Genomic DNA, 21,802 nt, shown 5'->3' on the forward strand with positions numbered 1-21,802 from the left:
GCTATAATTTGATGGGGAGGATGCAGGTTGTCTGCATGCCTCTGGAATGGCTTCTTTGACCTATTCACACAGCGATCGAGAGCCTTACACTAATGCCAGAGTCCCTCTGATTTCATACTTTTCTCTGCATTGTCCAAGATTTGTAAACAAGCACAAATCCATGGGTAAAGTTTTGTAATCAAGAACACACTCTCATGTACTTGGAACATGTCTTAGCAGATTGTGATTTACAAGCAATGTTATAAGCAACACAAGTTCAAACAGGTGGTTTGTTGACAAGGGGTCATTCATCAAACAAAACCCACATGGCCCATATGGGGATCAAACCCATGACCTTGGCGTTATTAGCACCACGCTCTGACCAACTGAGCTAATCGGCCTTTCTCCGTTCATTTTGCAGTTTTTGGTACAGCACTGAAGGGAACCTTTCCATGAAATTGTAGACTTGGTGTCCACAAGATTACGGCCACTTTTTCGACCGAGCATAGGTGAAAGTTGACACTTATTGTTCCCTCTGACAAATGGTTATTCTGCAGCCAACTTTTGAATTAAACTTCAAAAGCAAATGTGGAGAAGCTTTTGTTAAAGAGCAATTCAGTGCAGTTGTACACAGTGACGAAATCATCAATTGCAAAGTCCACTGAGCTTTATTGCTGTGAGTTACATAGTGCTGTCTATTACACCATGAAATCTGCCATAACAACAAAAATGTAATGTCTGATTCTGTGAGCCAAGGAATATAAACCTTTTAGGGACATATTTAAAATATCAGATTTTCTGCCTGAGCACAGAGTAGGCATTTTTTTCTAGCTTTAACCATACGTCCTCTTTCTTTGGAAATCTGTGTCATTGCTGCATGAATAAGCAGAAAGATTTTGAGCAATTTTTTGTCTGGGTCTAAGGGGCAATTTATTCAAACCAAAAGATGCTATTTTAGCTAGTTTGTCAAATGAACATGTCAAACCTACAGAGACAATGTGTCTAGCTACAGAGCTCTGCAAGGTTTAATTCTTGGAAGTATTTGAAGCCATAGAAAGTTATTCTGTAAGCATTGCTTAACTCAATAAAAAGAGACAGTTAGAGCCAATGGCTGCCAGATCTAACATAGCTCACATTTTATAGTGTTTGCATAGCATATCAGAATCTGCAAGAACTATTCCTGTCATTTCAGGAATAAGCTTTTTTGACTTCACAGCTAGATGAAATATTTAGGGTGGATGCAGGGTTTGGTATGATCTCCTAGAGAATTGCCATTCCACTGTGTCTTCAGCTTTTGTCCGATCTGCAAACAAGTCCCACTCTAGGAGAACTAGGTCAAGTGGTAGAGTGCTCTTTTAGTATGTGAGTGTTAGTGGGATTGATGCTCACATTCTCAAGTCTAGAATTTGTAGTTTTTTTCTATGATGAAATCCTTTCTGATAGCAAATGTTTTCGGGACCTGCTAATACGCTTATGCCATGCACACATTACGTGACTTTTGAAGTTTTCAAATTGATGTATGGCTCACACTGCACAACTGTATGTCTTGGAATCTGGAAAGCTTAATTTGTGGTATCTCAGTGGCAGACATAATCAGTGATAAACCACTGATATGTCAACTGGTCTTAACACAGACAGATTTAACTTACTCTGTTGAGACTGTGTCTAACTTAAACCTTTCCTTCAAATAGAAGAGATCCTTGTTGCAGAGGTAATGTTTTTACCTTTATATGGTTTTCCCACTCATAGTCATGCAACACACAAATGCAAACCTCTCACAGACTGTCTCACACACATCCAGTTATTCATCTGAACACATGATGTTTCTGTCTCTGTACTGCTATTAGTTATGCAATGGTTCCTCAATACTAGCACTAACTGAACAGGGTTCTGTATAAATATGATCTTTATAACAGCTGCCATAACAGCAAAAATGTAATGTCTGATTCTGTGAGCCAAGGAATTATTATTGATATTGTGAATATTTAATAACCTCCAATGCCAGCAAATTAAATTTCACAATATTGTGAAAATTGTAAAGGATACTTTATTCATGTCCTCATTGCTAAAGATTGTATCGCTTTATCACAGCGATACGCTAGTTAGCTAGCTAACAGTTGAGGTCAGCGAGTGTCAAACTCGGGGCTATAAACCATTCCTTGTGGAACCATTTCATTGTTCAGCTTTCAACTTTGATCGTTTAGGTGCTGGTAGTTTGTTAGCTAGCTAACTGTTCAGCAATAGAAAACCTACTTTTGTATGATTTAGAGACCCAAATTCACAAACCTGTGGGTTTTCAAATGTATCGTTCTCTCTAAATAAGCAAAATGAGTTAAGCCATTACTACAGCTATCGGACTGTTTGAACTACAATATTCGACTGTTCATTTATTGTTAATTAGATTAAATTAACTTTCATAAACATTCTGTATTAATAGAATGTAGTTTGTAATGACTGATTAACTGTGTATATTCAACATGAAGCTATTCATATAACGTTTCAAGTTTGGTTTATTTGTAACATACATTTATTTGCCACTTTCATTTTTAGGCTGTAAAATGAAAGCTCCTTGCTCACAATCATTGCTATAGTTTGATCAAATTCATTTATATATATAAACTCCCTATTCAATGGGAAGAAACCAGTTCATGTCATTGTGAATTGCTGGTTCTGTAATCAAAACACTGAGGTTCCATATGAGAACAGAAACTGCTGAGACTGTCCATTCTGTGTGCAGTACAATGGCTTCTATGAGGTATTGCTGTATTTGAGACATGGTGAGGACATATTTTAGTGAAAGTCTTCCAATGATGCACCCTTACCTGAACCATTTTATGCTGTTGCTGCTGTTAAAAAATGCAGAATGGTGATTATAACGAACCGATCCTTGCACAATATATGGAGCACCTCAACCATGGGGTATCAGCTGGTGTCCCTGTGCTTGATGCATCCAAGACTCAACCAGACACTGAAGATCAAGCAGCTGGCTTCCTTCACTCCCAGAGAGGAAGTAGGTTTTCCATTTGAACTGTTGCCTTCTTAGTTAAGACGTATGCATTGTTGATTGCAGTGCCAGAGCTGTGAAACTGTGCAAGGTAATGCATGTCCAGTGCTGGACTTGGGCAAAGATTGTGAGTGGGTCTTCAAGGGCAAACAGGATCTGATGGCCCACATGTAGTTTGATATTATTCCTAAATAACTAAGTTTACATGGCTATTTGAAAGAAGCTGATCATGTAAGCAGCAAAGACAGAATATCATTCTCTGACTAAGGATTTAGTTGACTCATGTTTAACCCAACTAAACTGTGGTCCTGGCTGATTTTAGTTGGACTATTGAGCCACTGACTCATGCACAGAGTTTTCTGAGTATTTTGCAGTTTCTTACTGTACTGAGTTCTTACTGAGTATAACATCAACTTTGATACATTTGTTTTCTTTTCACCGAACAAAGCCTTCAACTTTGACTGTGGTGACATGAAATCCAGATGTGCAGAGTGTTTTTTCAGTAATGCATCTTTTGCCCGTGCATTTTGATTGCAGTGTTAGGAGGTCATAACTGCTGATCAGAACTTTGGACAAGAGGGCTTATCCTCATGGCTCTCTGACTTTCATGTACAACAACAAACAATATTTTCTTATTTATTTTTTTCCAGTTGTAACAAACCGTTCTGCTGTTTTTTAACTTCTGTCAAATTTTTAATGGTTGTACAGGACAATTACGATGGAAATTGAGGTGTACAAGTGCCACCTTGAACAGACCTACGAGTTGTGCGGGCCTGTCAGACAGCTAAGCAGTATGACATCCAGCACCAGAACCGACAGCTGCGGGCCCTGCTTTTCAACCACCAGCTCAGATGCAGCCAAGATGCAGACAAAGAATTCATTAAGGTGAGTAATTATTGTCAATGGTTGTCTTAGAATGGTGCTAAAGTGCTTAAGATAGTTTTTGGCGATTCTCTAGCCAAGAATTCTCAAGATCACATCTAGCTGCATTCCTGTTGGGTGTGAATGACAGTTGCTCCTTCCCAGTTGATACAAAGTGACGATAGAAAAAAAGGCGTACACGGAACTGGTAGTGAACACTGTCCTTCAAGTGCATATAAGTGCATACAGTGTTTGAGCCTGCAATCCAGTTCATTACCCTGTCCAACAGGCTCCCAGGTTCCCCTCCACATCTTCCTTGTCAGAGATAAAAATTGATATAAAAAAATGGATACTTGAATACTTTTAGTTACTTTTTTGTTCCTGGCTACCATGCTTTTTAAAGCATTGATTATTTCAAACATTGATTTATCTAAGATAAGCAAAGACCTGTTCTCTCTTGCTGCATTTTGTGGGGTTTTTTTTTTGTTTTTTTTTGTTTTGTTTTCTTTCCAAATGAAGCTGTTGTTTTCATTTTTGGTGGGTTTCATACTATCCACACCAGCTTCCAGGTTTCTGTCCTTTTACATACCAAGCAATCAGCTTCCTTTCTCTTTGCTACAGAGCACCTCTTTTCTGTCCACACCTGCTTGGCTGGTAGCTCTCAGAAGCCTTGCCTTCCTCACCTGTGCTTTTCTGGTTGCGCTGGCCATATGTGGGTCTGGATGTGACTCTTTCCCACACAGTTCACATGAGTCTTGATTCGTCCTGCTGGTTCTTCATGTCTGTGAATGTGAAAAATCTAACTTTTTTGCTTGGCTTCAAGCAGTGATCCTTTGATTGTATCATTCATGATTCATTTAGGATTACAACCAAGTGGTTCAATATCCAGCTAGAGGTGTACTCAAGTGAGGTAATAAAATGAAATTATTAATGTAATAATATGATGGCAGGAATTGTAAAAGACCAAATTAGGCTTCAGAAGTAAGCAGGAAGTGAGAATGACCAAATATGGCCTCTGTGGCAAGTCCAGGATTGAGGCCAGGATACCACCTAAAGGTACAATTTAAAAAAAAAATGGTTTTGTAACTTGATGAAAATGTATAAATATTGAACCCACCTGAGACTGTTAGACATTCTGTGGTCAATACCTCGTCTGTATGCAACATTGAGCTCAGAATAAAGATGGCACCGGCTATTCCCTTCAATTAATTACTTTATTTTCTATTTAAAGTGTACTTGAGAAAAGGACTGGAATGTGGGAAAAATCTAGGAACCACACAAGAATGTCTGGAGATAAAAATTCATGGCTGCATAGCCATACCTTAATGTGAGAGATCCTCCATTTCAGAGTCTGCTGTGTGAGAGTCCTGTGCCTTTTTTCTCTAGCTTGGAATAGGACTGTTGCTTCTGCTTCTTAAAGTTTTCAATCAACAAGGACGGTGGCTCCACCTGCAATGAACCATGAGCTTGTTATATTGAACTGCACAAGACAGTAAATTAACTCTTGTATTCATTCTGTATGAAGTGCGCCTCACTTGAGATGTCAGCCAAAGTTTAGCAGTAAATATGGTTATCTGCAGTTAAGTGTGTTGCTATTGATAGACATCTTCAGCTAAAAATAAGTCTTCCTTGTCCCTAATCCACCAAGCCCAGATACAACACAGACATGCATGTGCTGTAGTTGGCTTCAAAACATTCAATGAACTTGTCAGCAACATGGTCCAGATTCCTGCAGCATGTGACATGCGTCTGCACGCATCCTGCCCCCACAGTCTCTGCCTGGCTCCCCCCACCCTCCTCCACCCCCAGTTTGCTCTCTCATCCTGCCCACCAGCAGCTAATGTCCGCCGCCGCAGCGCAGCACCTCCCACTGTATGCTGCATGCTCCTCTGTGTGCCTGTGGTAAAACCTCGCCAAGTTTAGTGTTCTAGCCACTGCACTCCCCTCCCCAACTCACACATCAATCTCAGAGGCAGATGGATTCCTGTCTCCCAGCCGCATCCCAACTTTTTGACCTGTACACATACTTGGATAAATGTTCTCTGTGAATACAAAACAGCAAAATTTGTCTAGTGTACCGGAGACCGCTTGGAAGTTTTGTAGACAGATGAGGCCGGGCTGTGCTAGCTGAGAGAGACGATATTTGAGCTTGAATCTGACTAGCACATGCACAGAAGCATAGGGTATTATGAAGGCTCTGCATGATATCGTGACCCAAGGTTGAGCTTACAGTAGGTGGCCATATTGCCTCATATCAAGGGCAGTGTACGTTGGAAGACCATAGCAGAGACGTGTGACCGAACTATGTGCACGAGCGCATAACATGCCGCATTCCTTGTTTTCTCCCATTTTTGAGTGAAGCTAATTGATAGTGCCATCTGCCATCTCCTTTTAGAAAGGCAGTGCAGTGCCTTGGCTGTTGATGTGAGTTGTTTTGTCAAAGGAAAGAATTGAAAATGTGAGCGGTGATCTCCATGTAATACTTAGGCTTTAATGCCCTTTACCACTCATTCAGTGCTTGTCTGTGTTTATGTTTTCAGTGTTACAGTGTGATTTTATTTAGGTGAAATTTGTTTTCAGTCTATCTGCAGTAGTGCACTTAAAGGGCCAGGAAGGTTAGTGGAACACATTTGCTCTGCCTCTGACCTCACAATTCCACTGTAACAACAGTGTTCAATTCCATCATTTAAAAAAAAACAAAACTTGGTTTGGTTTAAATTTGTTTAAAGATTTGTTTAAATTGTGTGTGCCAGTGTATGTGAGCGTGTTACAGTCTCTCTGACCCTCCACACCCATTAGTGCGTTATTCCACTAGCTTCTCTCTCGTTCCTGCTTCAATATTCAAGGGAGGATTGAGATCCATTCAGGTAATTTTGCAGTCTTCAAAAAATGCATTGAAAGACATTCCAGTAGCTCAGTGGTGCACCTGCGCTCCACTCTGCTCCCCAGTTCGGAGGATGCCAGCACCTATGTTTAGTCTTTTATGTTTAGTCTATTTTAGTCTGTTTCTCTTTATTTTCTTTGGACTCCAGTGCTTTTTAATAATCTGTTTTGGACATGGTATGGCTGCTCCATTACCCAGGAGCCCATACAAAGGTTCATTTCTGCCTGCCTGCATAACTGCTGGAGGGAGGATTTTATGTCCAGAAAATGTTAAGATGGCAACAGCTCGGTGGGAGACAGTATGTGAGAATCACCTCTTAGGCTCATTTTACTGTTTCTCATGTAGAAGGAATTCCCTCACTATGTTCTCATTCTGAGCATCAAAGCCAATTGGGATGGGGATTTGTCACATTCTCAATTCTAGCTCATGTCATATTTTGTCAGCATTGGCTTTGATAGACTCAGGTTATCGGTACAAATTTACATTCAAGATTAGTTGTTTTTTACATATATATCCCCTCTCCTGCAATCATGGCTAATTAGCTGCATCCATCATTGTAATTGTTTAATTTTTCATGCTAGTTCATTCACCCTTGTATTAGTGCCATGCATGTGAAACAGACTCTTGAAAGGTTTTCTTTTTGTATCTTGCATGCCTAGCATAATAGGACATTCAAAATCCCTTGAAAATTTTAAACTTTTTTTTTTTTTTATGTATATATCTCCTCAACATTCCCAGTACAACTGCTGTAGAGTCCACGACTCAACTCTTGACTAAAGTCTTCACTCCGAGCGTCTGAGTCGGCTGCTGCGGCATACGCCACGCTGCTCTGTGACCCTCACTCTCCACTCCTCTCCCAGCTTTTCCAGATCCCTCAGATGCAGACAGCCCAGCCTGCCGTTCCAATTAACAGCGCTTCCTTTCGACCCGTGTCCAGCCAGCCCATCATGATGTTCCTGACACCCATGCCCTTCACCTCATCCCAGACCGCCCAGTACTACGTACTCCAGTACTACGTGCCTCAGGTACCCAGAGCAGAGAAAAGCGCCTGTGCAAATATGTACACAGTGTAGCAAATGGGTTGAAAATCTGTCTATAAACAGGTTGGCCAGCAATAAATAAACTGCTCCTAAAATGTGTAGATAAAAATATGTTTTATCTTGGAAGCAGAAATGAGAAGTTCTAGTTTAGTTTTTTTTCAGTGTAAAAACTAAATGTTTTTGTATTTTTTGTTTGTTTACTGCTTCGAATATCTCTTTTAGGAGTGTCCTATATGAATGGCCATGTCTGGTGCTAGGCCCTTTACTTCTGCTGTTCTGTTTCATTCTCAGTATCACCACAGTGGCCTTCCCTACGTGGGACATCCCCAGCAGTACTCCGTCCAGCCCACAGGACCCAGTACATTCTACCCTGGGCTCTTTCCTGCAGACTGCCCACTAGCATATGGTGAGTTTGGACTTCCCTTTCTCTACCCCCACCTGGGAAACCCACACGCGTGCTCTCACCGATAAAGAGACCTTTCTTCTGGGTATTCCCGCTGGCTGAAACTGCTTTTTCGTTTGCTCTCTAACTGAAACCAGTGCTTTTTTTTGGTCACCACTAGTGGCAGGGCCTTCATACTATCCTGGCCAGACCATATACACCAAATCTCCATCCATAATATTGCATACAGCTCAGCAGCCTCCACCCACTAAGAGGGTAAAGAAAACAGTGAGTATTCCCCCTGCCTCAGAGGTGAAATTAATTTAATTGTGGATTGACTTAATAGATGCAAATAACTTGCTGTTCGCTAAGATCCGTATCCGAGACCCTAACCAGGATGGCAAGGATATCACAGAGGAGATCATGTCAGGAGTAGGCATTAGCCAGAACACAAGCCCACCAGTGGGACGTCCCTGCACTACCCCTACTGCTCCACAGGTAAGCCATTCAGTCCCGCAGCCCGAGCCCCTGATCGGCTGCAGGCCGCTGCTTCGCGTGATCCACTCCACAGGTTAAAGTACTCTCTCATCTAGTCCTCCCTCATAATAAGCTCTGAGCTGATTGTTTGGTTGTTTGGCTGGCTTTCATTCTCTTGTCCTATTAAAAGCATCATACAATCAGCAACAAAATCTGATGGTGTAGTTTGATTTCCGGCCATTCTCTCTTCCTTCTTCAGTGATTCGGTCACACCGTTGACCCTCCTCCATCATATTTGACTGGTTCCAGTAGCTTGTGTGATTGTGGCTGTTCTGATTTAAGAAGGCTTCTCAGATGTGTTTTGATGTTCCGACTTGCCGTGCCTATTCTTTCGTCTGCCTCCATCTTAGTTCTCCCTCACAGCCACTCGAATCCTCCTGATCTTCCCTCGTGTTCCCTCTACACAGACAGCCCACGTAAAGGCCCTGTAAGAAGGATTCAGCCAAACCCTGAGCACCTCAGCTCCTCTGAGGAAAGGCTTCTCTGTAAAGGGAACACTCACTACTGCGCCGTTGCACTTACTTTGTGTCCTCTTTCCCTAAATGTTAACAGTGTTCCTCTTTCCTCTCTTTCTCTATTTCTCCTGCCCATTTATTTAAGCACCCCATGCTTGTCTGCTATCTCTTGCTGTCTTTGTGTCTTCACCCCCCCCCCCCCCACCTCCACACACACACACATTTTGTGCCTTTGCGGCTGGATCTTTTGCCCTCTTGTGCTTTCTCATTTCATCTCTCTCTCTCTTTGCCTCTTTCTCTTCTCACTTCTCTAATTATGCTGTGCTGTGCTGTGCTGTGCTGTGCTGTGCTCACCCCCCCACCCTCATTGCCATTCCCCTTCTTCTGCATGTGTGTGCAGTATCTCTCTCTCTCTTTCTCTCTCCCTCTCTCTCTCCATCTTTTCCGTCTTTTGCTAGTTTTTATGTCCACACCCTCATTATCCTCGCATTTTCTACCTCAAATCCCAGCAGCTGAACAGCCAGGTAGCAGAGCAGGGGAATGTCAATGTCGGCCTGGCCCTGGAGGCCCACTGTCCGGCGAAGGCTGCAAGTCCAGCAGCCGGAGAGGCGGTTGCCTCAGGCACGCTGACGCCCTCGTTGCCTTCCAGCACTGCTGCTCCTTCAGGCCTCACTCTCCCAGGCCAGGCTGTTATAGAGGCAGTCCAGGCCTGTGGAGCCTCCACTGGGGCAGAGCTGAAAGAGACTGGGAAGGAGCCAGAGGTCTTGCTGGAGGATAAAGTGGAGCCCATTTTACAGTCCAATCTTAGGCAAAGCTTGAGTCAAGGTAAATAACCACATGCATGACATGCTATGTTAGGACACTAAAAAGACACCAGACCGATTTGTTATGATTTACAGCTATTAGTTTATCCAACACCTGGAAGAAGCCAAAAGAGGACACTCCTGTGGGGCAGGCCCAGTGTCCTGACAGAGAGGTGATTCCTCTCTCCAGGTGCTCACTGTACCCCTCTCTGCATGCAGAGCCAGAGCTGAAGGATGGGAAGAGGCAGTATGATAGAGACTTCCTGTTGGCCTTCCAGTTCATGCCTGCGTGCATGCAGAAGCCAGAGGGGCTTCCTCCCATCTCTGATGTGGTACTGGACAAGGTAAGCCTGCTAAAACATTGGCCTTAGGGGACCTTTAAAACCATTCCATGGAGAGGGGCTGATGGACTTCGACTTGACTCTGTTGTTTTCTAGATCAAACAAAACAAGCTGCCCCTGCAGCAGGTGGGCCCTCGCATTATCGCCAGAGACCCAGGCTTCAACCCAGCCTCTGCAGACTTCAGCAGGGCAATTCCTGGAGGCAGGGGTGCACCGGTGGGTCTCTCCGCTCATCCCTTCTCTTCTGTCACAAATGAATGAGCGCCTGGTCATCTTATGTGACCGAGGTCTTTGTGACATTGTTACCGCCCATAATAAAGAGCACCCATTCGTTGCTTCAGCTGCTCAGTGTAGGCCCGAGACGGCTGCCTCCCCGCAAGATCATTACCAACGTGTCCGTGAATGACGAGGTGCAGCTGAAGAAGGCTGAGAATGCCTGGAAACCTGGCAGGAAAAGGGAGAACACCCAGAACCCCGAGACCCAGAAAACTCAGGTCAGCACCTCACTCCGCTGTGCCCTGTTTTCAGATTTCAGAGTCACAGCCTGTTATGGTGGTCTTGAAAGCTACTTAATTTTTTTTGCGATATGCTCTTCAAGAATTGGATATTTAAATTATAGAGTCGTTGTTTAATTGGGTGGGTGTGCGGGGAGTGTGCACGAATGTAGCTATGCAGGGGGACATTGGTTTCTAGTGTAAACAGGGGGTGTGATGATACTGAGGACCAGATCTTGTGTGCTTGTTGTTCCTTGTGTTGATTGTGGTGTTGATTTTGGTGAGAGAGTATTGTAGATATTGTAGTGTATTCTGTGGATGATCTTGTATATATTATAGGTTAACACCCAGTGGTTGTGTTCAAAATATTCTTGCAAATTTGTGTGCAATTCAGCATTTGGAGAGATTGACAGATCTTCATTGCATTGTCTGGTCGGTAGGGTTATTATTGGATCAGATTTGGTTATTATGTATATATTTTTTTTGTTTGTAGGAGTTATATATTGATTAAATCTAAAATTCTTGTAGCTGGTTCTAATGGGTTTTCTTTTAATTTGAATTTGGAGCACATGAGGGGTTTTAGTTGATAAGATTTGATAAACTGTTTGCTGCCAGTGCTACACTTCTCGGAAAGTGTGATTGATGTATGATGCCTTTATCGGTCTATATAGCAAAGTTGAGTGATTTTTGTTCATGACGAAGTTCCAAATGGCAGAGTAAATATTTGGTGAAAGTGAGGAGTTAGTCATTATGTGGAAGAACTGCTGAATTTAACAAAAGATTGGGATCTTTGTAATGGAAAGCTTAGTCGGTAGTCTGTTTTCCTCTCCAGGAGCTTTTCCAGAAGGTGCGCAGTATCCTGAACAAACTGACACCGCAGATGTTTAACCAGCTGATGAAGCAGGTGATGGACCTCACCATCGACACAGAGGAGTGCCTCAAAGGCGTGGTTGATCTGGTTTTTGAAAAAGCCATCGATGAGCCCAGCTTCTCTATGGTCTATGGCAATATGTGCAGCTGCCTGGCTATGGTGAGTAACATGTTCCCATACATTACTGCTGAAGTTCCATACAAAGGCAAATGCCACACAGAAGTGAACTCCGTTTGAACCACTCTAAACTGACATGGAGCTTTAATCAGCTTCTATTTAGTAACAGAACTCTCAACACTGTCTTATACCCAAGTGTTTCTCCTACATGTCTTTCCTGTGTAGTTAAAAGTGCCCATGGCAGACAAGCCCACCAGCACTGTGGGTTTCCAAAAGCTGCTGCTGAACCGCTGTCAGAAGGAGTTTGAGAAGGACAAGGTCAACGATGATGTTTTGGAGAAGCTGCGGCACCAGCTGGAAGCGGCCACTTCAGTAAGCAGCACTCCTGTCTAGTTTACCCGACTCACCAACCCACAGATCAGGAGAAAGGGGACTGAAATCGGCAGCAGTGCTGGGAGGCGGCCTGGTCGTTATCGGGTCCAAACGCGCTGTTTCTTGCTTTTGTCTTTGTTCTGGTTACTCCTCGCAAGGCCAGCGAGCGGGAGAGGCTGGAGGAGGATCTGGAGGAGGCGAAGGACAAGGCCCACAGGAGGTCCATCGGTAACATCAAGTTCATCGGGGAGCTGTTCAAGCTGCACATGCTGTCAGAGGCCATCATGCACGACTGTGTGGTCAAGCTGTTCATGAACCACAGCGAGGAGAGCCTGGAGCGTCTGTGCCACCTCCTCACAGCCATCGGCAAAGACCTGGACTTGGAGAAGGCCAGGGTAAGCAGGCCGCGGGCCTGGTCTGGGTTGATTTAATATTCTCAGCAGATGCTCAGCACTTGCATCGGTTTATCTTTAATATGTCATGTAAAGGTTTACGGCGCATGTGTACATGAGTGCTAGTGTGCAGTGCAGCGGCTGTGCGGATTTTGTCCAGATTTGGTCTGTGTTGCATTTTTCACAACAAGTACTTTACACATCGAAACTGGATGAAGAAGTTTTGGATATTGTATATTCACTGTCAATTTTGTCTCTAGTAGGAATGGCAGTTGTGATGTTGACAGTTCAGTCACCAACTAGTGTGACAGTTATTTGTGTTCAAGTTTCCTGGTCTTTTTTATTGTATTTTTTTTTCTCCATGCACGTTTTTAACCAAAAAACAAGCATGTTGAAATGTTGTTTATAAAAGTTTATAAAAGCCTGCACTCTGACTACAGGGTGGCCAACTAATTAGGATCATCATCTATAGTGCGACTAGCATGCTGTGCTGATATCAGTGTATTATTAGGCCTTGGCAATGATTTTAAAAGTGTCCAAGTTCATGTTGTTTAGTGAAGTTGTTAGTGTGGTTGTTAGCTCTGCTCCTACTGCAGCTGACAAAATGAAAGGCTTTTATTGAGGACTGGTCAGCTGTTAGAAGGTTTTGCTCTCACAGCCTCCTCCACGTTTGCCGCCTCCTGCTGCTGCACCCTGGATTCCCCAAAGCCAAGTGCAGCTGATGACAGCACAGCTACACCCACAGTGGCAGTGAACTGCTTTACAGCACTGACCAACGTGCAAGGCAGCAGGGTTTACATAAGAGTCATAAACGTCTTGTGACATGAGTTCAGCTGAGAGCACACCTGATCGAATCGAAAGGTGAAGAATATCTGAAATTTGTCGACGTTTCTCTTACACTCTCTCTCTCTCTCTCTCTCTCTCTCTCAGCCAAAAATGGATCATTACTTTAAATATATAGAAAAGACAGTGAAGGAGAGGAGGGGTTCCTCACGCATTCGGTTCCTGCTCCAGGACGTCATCGACCTGCGACTGGTTAGAGACTCTGCCTGTGTTTGTGTGTTTGTGTTTGCCATTCCAGCGCATGGTGATGCAAAAGTATGCATCTGCTGATTTTGCTTTTCTAGAATAACTGGGTGTCGCGGCGAGCTGACCACGGGCCCAAGACCATTGAGCAGATTCATAAGGAGGCCAAACTTGAGGAGCAGGAGGAGCAGAGGAAGGTGCACCAGCAGCTGCTGTCCAAGCACAACAAGAGGCAAAGGTGTGGCCCTCAATTCCGTGACAGCCTTTTTCACCTGGCTGTGTGAGGCCGAGGACAAGTCCAAGGACAATCGACAGGAGGATGGACACATTTGCCAATGTGTGCTAAAAGACAATGCAAGAATTCAAAAAAATAATAAAACTGTGTGACAAAGAAACAAAAGTTCTGACTCTAATGTATTTTTGCTTTTTCCTTTATGAACTGCAGACAAAACTATATTTAACATTTGCAGATGTTCAAAAGAAAAGACAGAGGTGAATATAGAAATAATATTATTTATTTTTTATTTTATTCTTCCTTGGCTTCTCCTGAATTCAGATAGGCTCTGCCCATTAGATTTCACTTTTTTGTTTGTTTGTTTTTTTATTTTTTTGCTAATTTCAAACCAGTCCTAGGATTTTCACACAATCTGAGTGAAATTGGTGTCAAAATATTTGCAAGAGTCTGAATCTCAATAATTATTTAAACAAAAACCTGACATAAAAAATACAGCTGTCCTATTCCAGTCTAATATTAGTAGTACAAATTAGTAGTACAAAGGTCAGGCTTTAACTTTAACTTTAACTAGCTGTCACTCCTGAAGGACATGTTCAGATTTCATGAAATTTAAAAGACTTATACCAGTATTGACTTTGAGGTAGCTTACCAAATGTAGCAGTTTTGTCAATATGGGGCATTATAATATGCAAATAACTTTCTCAATGACTGCTCTTCTGATCAAGATGAAATTTTGCATACTGCTTCTGTAAGCAAGCTGAAGGATTCCTAAGGATGACTCAAACATTGGCTAATGTTTTTCAGGTAATGGGCTAATCATAGAACTGGCTTCAGTGGACTTCTATAACGTTGATTCTTGTAGAAATAACTTTAAATTTAAATATCCTACTACTTTTTATGTTGCTGATGAACTGTAACACACTAGTCGTAGGACCTTTCTCCAATCTTCCCAAATTTGGTATCAAAATGTTGATGAGACTGAAACATGTTGATATTTGTATGGTATATGGCACTTACATACCTATCAATCCTTCCAAGGTGTACTGATTCATTCAAAACAGCTGAAAAAAAATTAAGACTTCTTTGAGTAATTCTTATGAAACTTGACATAAGTATTGATTTATGGACTTTGAGCTAGCATGGGAATTATAGGACATTTTTGCCAACAGAGCCCCTCTGACATATGAAAAGGTATTTAAAAAAAGAAAAATGAGTCAATCCCATTGTGTACCAATTGTGCATGAGAAATGCAGTTTATACAGTGCAATACTTTGTGACTATTTCATAAAAAAAGTTCAATACGTTTCGTAAACCTTTTTTTAGCCTGATTTTTGATACCTAAATTAGTTGGGCAAATGCACCTTTCAAACAAGTCAGTGACCTTTTGATCTAGAGATACCTTTTAAATATAAAAAATGCAGATCTTCTTGTAAATAATGATCAAAAATATGTGTATTTAACTATCAATCCCCAAGAGCAGGATTTTTATTAATAGGCTAAAACTTAGCCATAGAGTGTTAGATTATCACCAAACTTCAATGGTGTATATGAACATACTGTGAATGCAAGTACATTTGGGGTGAACTGACCTTCTGGGGAAACTATATTTCTTAGTCATGTCGAATCAGAAAAATAATATTTATATAAAGCAATTCAGCAGAGAAAATTGAGAGATTGGTTTCAAAATACAACATTCCTGGAAACAAAACCTCAAAACCAACCACAAAGGCTGGTGAACTTTATATGGGATGTCATCAGCAACCAAGTTGTGCAGATGTGATAAAATGATTGGACCCTTTACTTGCCACCTGCAGCTATAATAAATGTAATTCTAATGTATGTCATGAATTCCCTAGATGAAGGAAGTTAGACATTTCAATAGCAACACACCTCCCTTGATGAAATGACTGGGTACAGAAATTAGTTGACCAGAAAGGCCAGAAAAATAGCACAACCACAGCCTTCAAACCTGACAACAAACCTGCTTAATGCTGACAGTTTTATTTTTTTTCAAATACAAAATACAGACTCACTCTCAATAAATAACCATTTGATGAACTAATGCAGAATATAAATTAAGACACTGACACAAGCTTTACTTTAGTTACTAAGCATTTAGGTTTGGGTGTTTTTAGTACTTGGTGGGATGGTTACGAGAAAATATTGGCATATTAGATAAGCAGAAAAATACTATGGATGGGTTCAACACATGATGTGCGTACTCGTTTGACTTTGGATCTATTGGATCACGCCAATAACTGTTGAAAAGAAAAATGACCACCTGAATGCTAAAACATATAATGGAAATAAATGTCTTATGCAATACGAGAATTATGGAAATCGGGTCAGCTTTGGAATAGAGAGGAGCGTTAGGCACATACTAATAATATTAATACATTTTCAGAGACACACAATATCCATCCTGCCAAGGACAGGCAGTGATCAGTGAACCAGGCAGCCAGTAAGAGAAATAAAATCACCAAGAAAGTCAAGCTTTTTGCTGTTTGTTTTCAAAAAAATGTCCTTGACAGAACACAAGATGTGACTGAATGAGCAAAGTTACATTTATATAGAGCCTTTCAAAGAACATGCAATGCTTTCCAATGAACACACACAGCTTCTACATTCAGTCACGTGCTGGATATTGTGTTAAATTGTTAGTCAGTGGCTTACTGCAGGGTGACTGTGTGTAAAATGGGGAAGAGTAACTCCACTCCAGCCTCCTCTATCTCACAGTCATGCAGAGTGAGCTGTGTGTGTGTGTGTGTGTGTGTGTGTGTGTGTGTGTGTGTGTGTGTGTGTGTGTGTGTGTGTGTGTGTGTGTGTGTATGTATGTATGTATGTATGTATGTGTGAGCTCTCTGGATGACCATGGAGACGACTGTGCAGTCCTCAGTGCTCAGAGTCAGAGTGTGTGTCTGTGTGTTTGCTGTCAGGTCCAGAGCAGAGCTGCAGGAGAAGTCCAGTCTGTGCCGCAGAGCAGAGAGCAGATCTGCTGCTGCTGCCCCCTGCTGGAGGTCAGAGACACTGTAGCAGTGGAGCAGCCTCAGCAGCAGCCTGTCAACACTGAGAAAACAAAACACACACACACACACACACACACACACACACACACACACACACACACACACACACACACACAAACACACACACAGTGGCAGGGCAGTTAATTTCAGATTAATATAAATATTTCACCCGAATTTACCAATTACCATGGACTGTAATATGTTGATTACCTGACACAGGAGTCTCAATAAAACCTAAACAATGCTGGCACAAAATGACATCTTGGAAACTTTCCAAAACACACATAAATGAATATATAAGTGTATGTAAATGTATATAAGTTTTTATAACACGCCCAGTTTCCTGCTTATTTTCAGCCACTTTTTGGTAACTGCATTTATATTATGTCAAATGAGATTTTAATGCTTTAATTTCTGTGTATTAAGAAATGGTACTTGATCAATTTATGTTATTTATCCTCATATGGAAAGATTTGCTTCGATATTTTCCATATTTCAAATTTTGTGGGAAAAAGATGTCTGGAGATTTTACAGTCTCTTATAGCCTGCAAGTTATAGGACAGTGCCAGACCTGTGAAACAGTGCCACTTCATCCAGTGTTTAGATGACGTTTGATGCTTAGACCTCATTAGTCATATGCTAATAGTAACTTTGATACAATCTTCAATACAGTGTTGAATCAATGTGCTTTGCAATAGTGAGCTTTGATGCCTCAGTATCTAACATCCCATCACTACACTGGAGTTCTACCATATGTATTCTTTCTCTGCCTGTTCGTTTTCCATATTGTTCTCCGTTCCCGTGTTCTTAATATCTGTGTTATCTTACTTTTACCTCTATGTTTTCTTCTTTCTGGTTAGCCTCACTTTGTTTTTTTGTTTATCATGTATTCTGGTAACCTGCTCTTGGATAATGTTTCTGCTCCTCCTAATAAACAAAGTTCGACAACACGCTTGTGTCTTGCCCTGCCTGTCTCAGCATTACAGCTAATCTAAAGGTCAAAGCATAAAGTTCACTGGCAGATACACCTATATTTAAACATTACCACGTATGTACACCGTTTTCTAATTACATTTACATATTAACAAATAAGCAGACATCTAGTTTCTGGACATCTGAATATTTTCAAAAATTTGATTCTTTAAAAGGTGGGTTTAAATGATACAGCACTACAAAAAGCACGCCAACCATAGGCAACAAGCAATCCTTGAATTAGAATAAATTAATATTTCTGTATGTGGGCAAAATAATAATATGATTCTTAGTCCACGTAATATTTAGGCTCCATGCATGTAAATATATCTTTTATTTAAAAATGAACACATTGCCTTTTTTCACCATTAGTCGCTTTGAAACCATTTAAGCCCACTACACTCCATTTAAGATGACCTTAGAGTGTTTTAATGAGGAGTTCCTTCAAGTACAAACTTGCATCAGTTTTCACTGTACTGGCTGCAAGTAAGAAATTATGATATGCAAAATAAATGCTGTTTGATGGAATAAATGAATGACAAATATGAAGTTACGATGTGATCATAAAATGGCTTAGGCTAATGTGTCCATGTGTTCTTACAATCCTGGCAGGTCATGTGTGACTGGGGTTGGAGCTTTACTGAAACAGATGTTTTACATCTTGTTCTGGATTATAATCTGGCTAGTGGAATTGAGAGCCCTTTCCCCAATGGGAGAAAATGATTTTATTGCTTTATGTGAGATCATCCTGAGCAGACCATTCACAAATCAGAACAGTTTCCTGTGGCTACAGTGAGGACCTCAGCTGATACTGGAATATTCACCCACTGCTTTGATATGCTTATCTCACAGATTTCACAACAAAACCCCAGAATATCTACAATGTAGATGAGACAGGATTTGTCACTGGTCCATGACAAATCCTGTAAGATTATGTAGCAGACTACAGGTGGAATTGGGAGGGAACAGATAACCGTCCACATCACTGGGAATGTTGTTGGGCAGATTCATCATCTACAAAGGGAAACGGTTGTACGATTCTTGGTGTCAAGGAGGTCCAGACCGCAACCCCATTTTTGTGACAGAACATGGACGGTTGGACAAATCTCTTCCTTAAACTATTCACTCAGATCTCAGACTGAACATTTCTCAGGGTTTTAATATTTGATGGTTAAACCTCGCATGTGACTCTGGGACTGGTGGACTAGGGGGCTTCTTAACATTTTTTTCTACTCCTGAACCTCTTACTGAATAAATGTTGAGCTGTTAATCCTTTCAAAACTATACATTTTTAATATTTTGTCAATAAATCATGACATGATCTTACTTGGAACTTAAATGGACTTAAATGATGCAACTGTACCTATTAAGATGATGCCAGACTTTGCACCTATTTAAGAAAATATCTTTATTTACATTATAAAACAGACATGAACTAATAAGCACATTTTGAAATGAGAAGTTAGACATTCATATTATAAATCAATTAAATATCTATGAAAAATGCCTGGAAAATTATTTTGGCAGGCTTATTGCATGCAGTAAAGGAGTAAAGTTATGTTAATATGGAAAGGACATGAAATTCTATACCATACAGCTATTTTTGAAAGAAAGACTTAATTCCTTTAAATCCTTTCCATACAATCCTAATTCGAAATCTCTTCTTCTCACATGTTCTTGCTTCCGAGGCTCCATTCGCTTCTTTCGATGTCTGCTCTATGTCTTTTTGATGACGTTTCAGTTTCTTCTTCCCATGTGTCTTTTTCTCCTTGAACTGTTTCTCCTGTGCATTTGGTGCTGGCCTCACATCTGAGTGAGGCAGTAGTGGACGGCAAGGCCTGTAGGGTCTGGATGATGGGGCTTCTTGGAACCAGTGGGGCTCACCAGGTGCAAATCTGGTAGGCTGTCTGAGGGAGAGTGAGGGAAACCTGTTGTCTCGTGGTTTGGGAGACTCCAGGGGGAAACTGGGCCTTGGGCTTTCCAACTGTGAAAAAGCATTTAATTTAGCATCACTATTAAATACATGCATGTGCACACACTTTGATATACTATCAAAAATATAATGTAAGTGATATTGTAGTGCCATAGGCAATCCATTTGTTGATATGCCCTAACACATTTATGCTCACTATTTACCTGGACTTTAATTATAGTTGCTTATTTCAATCTAAAACCATCTGCTGTGTATAGCAGAACATTGCTTCATTGGATGTGCACTGCAGTGTAACTAAGTGTTTCTCTTTTCCTACTTTCTCAAGCTGTGCTCTCAGCCTTCTCAGTTCAGCTTTGATCTCCACATTCTCCCTCTGCAGTTCTCGCACTGCTAGCTCGAGGTCTAGACCTCCAAGACACCGCCCTACACGTGCAGCCTTCCGTCGGTTGTCCTCCAATGTCTTTCTCCGACATTCACCCAGGGTCTCTTTGCTCAACTCCTCCTCCACCTTATGGATTCCCATTTGGAACATACAGAGACATATGACCCAGCAATGTGTATTCGGTCCCTAGAGATCTTCAGCCGACAAAGATTATATATATATATATATATATATATATATATATATATATATATATATATATATATAGTTATAGTTATTCTGTTCTTCTCTGCGTTCTTTCTTTCTTTTTCAATCTGAGATGTTGCAGAGCCTCATTCTAATCCCTAAAAGGCAATCTCTATCTAAAAAGGGCTCATATCAAAATTTAAAGTGGTGTGTTAGTTGTAACAGTCGCCAGCTGTGTTGATAACTCACTCTACGATGCGCTGACACGGTGGAATCTTCCAGCTGCTTACCGTCCTCCTACAAAACAGAAACCTGCTTAACACACTGATATCCAGCTCAACAGGAGGATGTCTTACAATGTAGGTCGGCTCTAAAGTGGGAGAATTGCTGCAACTAACTTCAAAAGGATGAACGCTGTTCTGCCAAAAATGCATCTCACTTTTGTAATCGTATCTTTTTTTAAATGTTTCTACTACTGTTTGTCTTGTTTATTCTGACTAGCAGTTGCTATCACACCACGCGACTAGAATGTTATACGTATGACGCCGCATGGTTACAGAATTCAAAAGATTACAGCTCGGACGATATTGAACGCGCGTTAAAATACGCTCATGAATGAGTTTAACAGACACCTGTTCATTTCAACACAATGGGAGAAATTACTCTGCTCACAGAGCTTAGTAACGCGTTAGAGGAAAATTCGCTGCTGCACTTTAAAACACTGAGCGTTTTTCTTAAAACACATAAAAGGTGCAAGATCACGCGTTGTCGTGTGAGCACCTCAGTCGTAAAAAGGGCTGAGTTGTCATGAATACGTTATGATCAGGAGTAGTCGGCCGTACTGCTGCGACATCCGGTCAAATCAACTGTCCTCTAAGAATCAGCGCAGTACTAGTTTTGGTAATAGCAGCATCTATGGACATGAACGGCGGCGAAACGGATGGTTTCTTTCTCGTCAACTTTATAGTCCATCACACCTGCTCCTATAGATCGGGATAAAATCTCCATACCAAAACCTCTGTGCATTGGCATGATGAAAATTTAGAGCACGCAAATCCTTCACTTCTGAAACAGCAGAAATTATGTAATTTTACGCAGATTAAAAAAAACCTCAACGCTAAAGACTGCTGTTGACGGAGTTTTAATGTAAATATAGCAGGTTGGGGAAGTGTAACGATGAGCGGTAAGGAGGCGGACGCATTGTGTGGAAAAGAGTGAGATTTATTAGGGGCAAATCCAAAGTCCAGGGTCAAATTATTAACATGGAAAGTCCGAGAATTCATGATAAACTAAAGTAAAGAAAAGTGCACGAAGACAAACCAGGGATGCAGGCTATAACATTGGGGCGAGGATAAACATTCAGGCTTATATTCACATGCACGGAAGCCTCGATTAACAAACAGCAGCTGGACTTACAATAAATAGCAACAAGACTAAACTAAAACAGGGCTTAAAAACATGGTCACATGAGCATTAAACCAGACACAAGTGCAAATTATGAGGGGTGCAG

The 21,802-nt window shown here is 41.4% G+C and overlaps 1 non-coding gene across 1 annotated transcript; it reads right to left on the bottom strand.

Annotated features, from left to right (window-relative positions):
* Positions 1-306: 306 nt before the first annotated feature.
* On the bottom strand, positions 307-380 carry trnai-aau (transfer RNA isoleucine (anticodon AAU)). The gene has a single exon. It is a non-coding gene; the product is annotated as a tRNA-Ile (tRNA).
* Between the last annotated feature and the right edge of the window lie 21,422 nt (positions 381-21,802).

This window comes from Electrophorus electricus, unplaced genomic scaffold (genome assembly GCF_041902795.1).
Source record: "Electrophorus electricus isolate QZ-2024a unplaced genomic scaffold, ASM4190279v1 Scaffold42, whole genome shotgun sequence".
NCBI lineage: Eukaryota > Metazoa > Chordata > Actinopteri > Gymnotiformes > Gymnotidae > Electrophorus > Electrophorus electricus.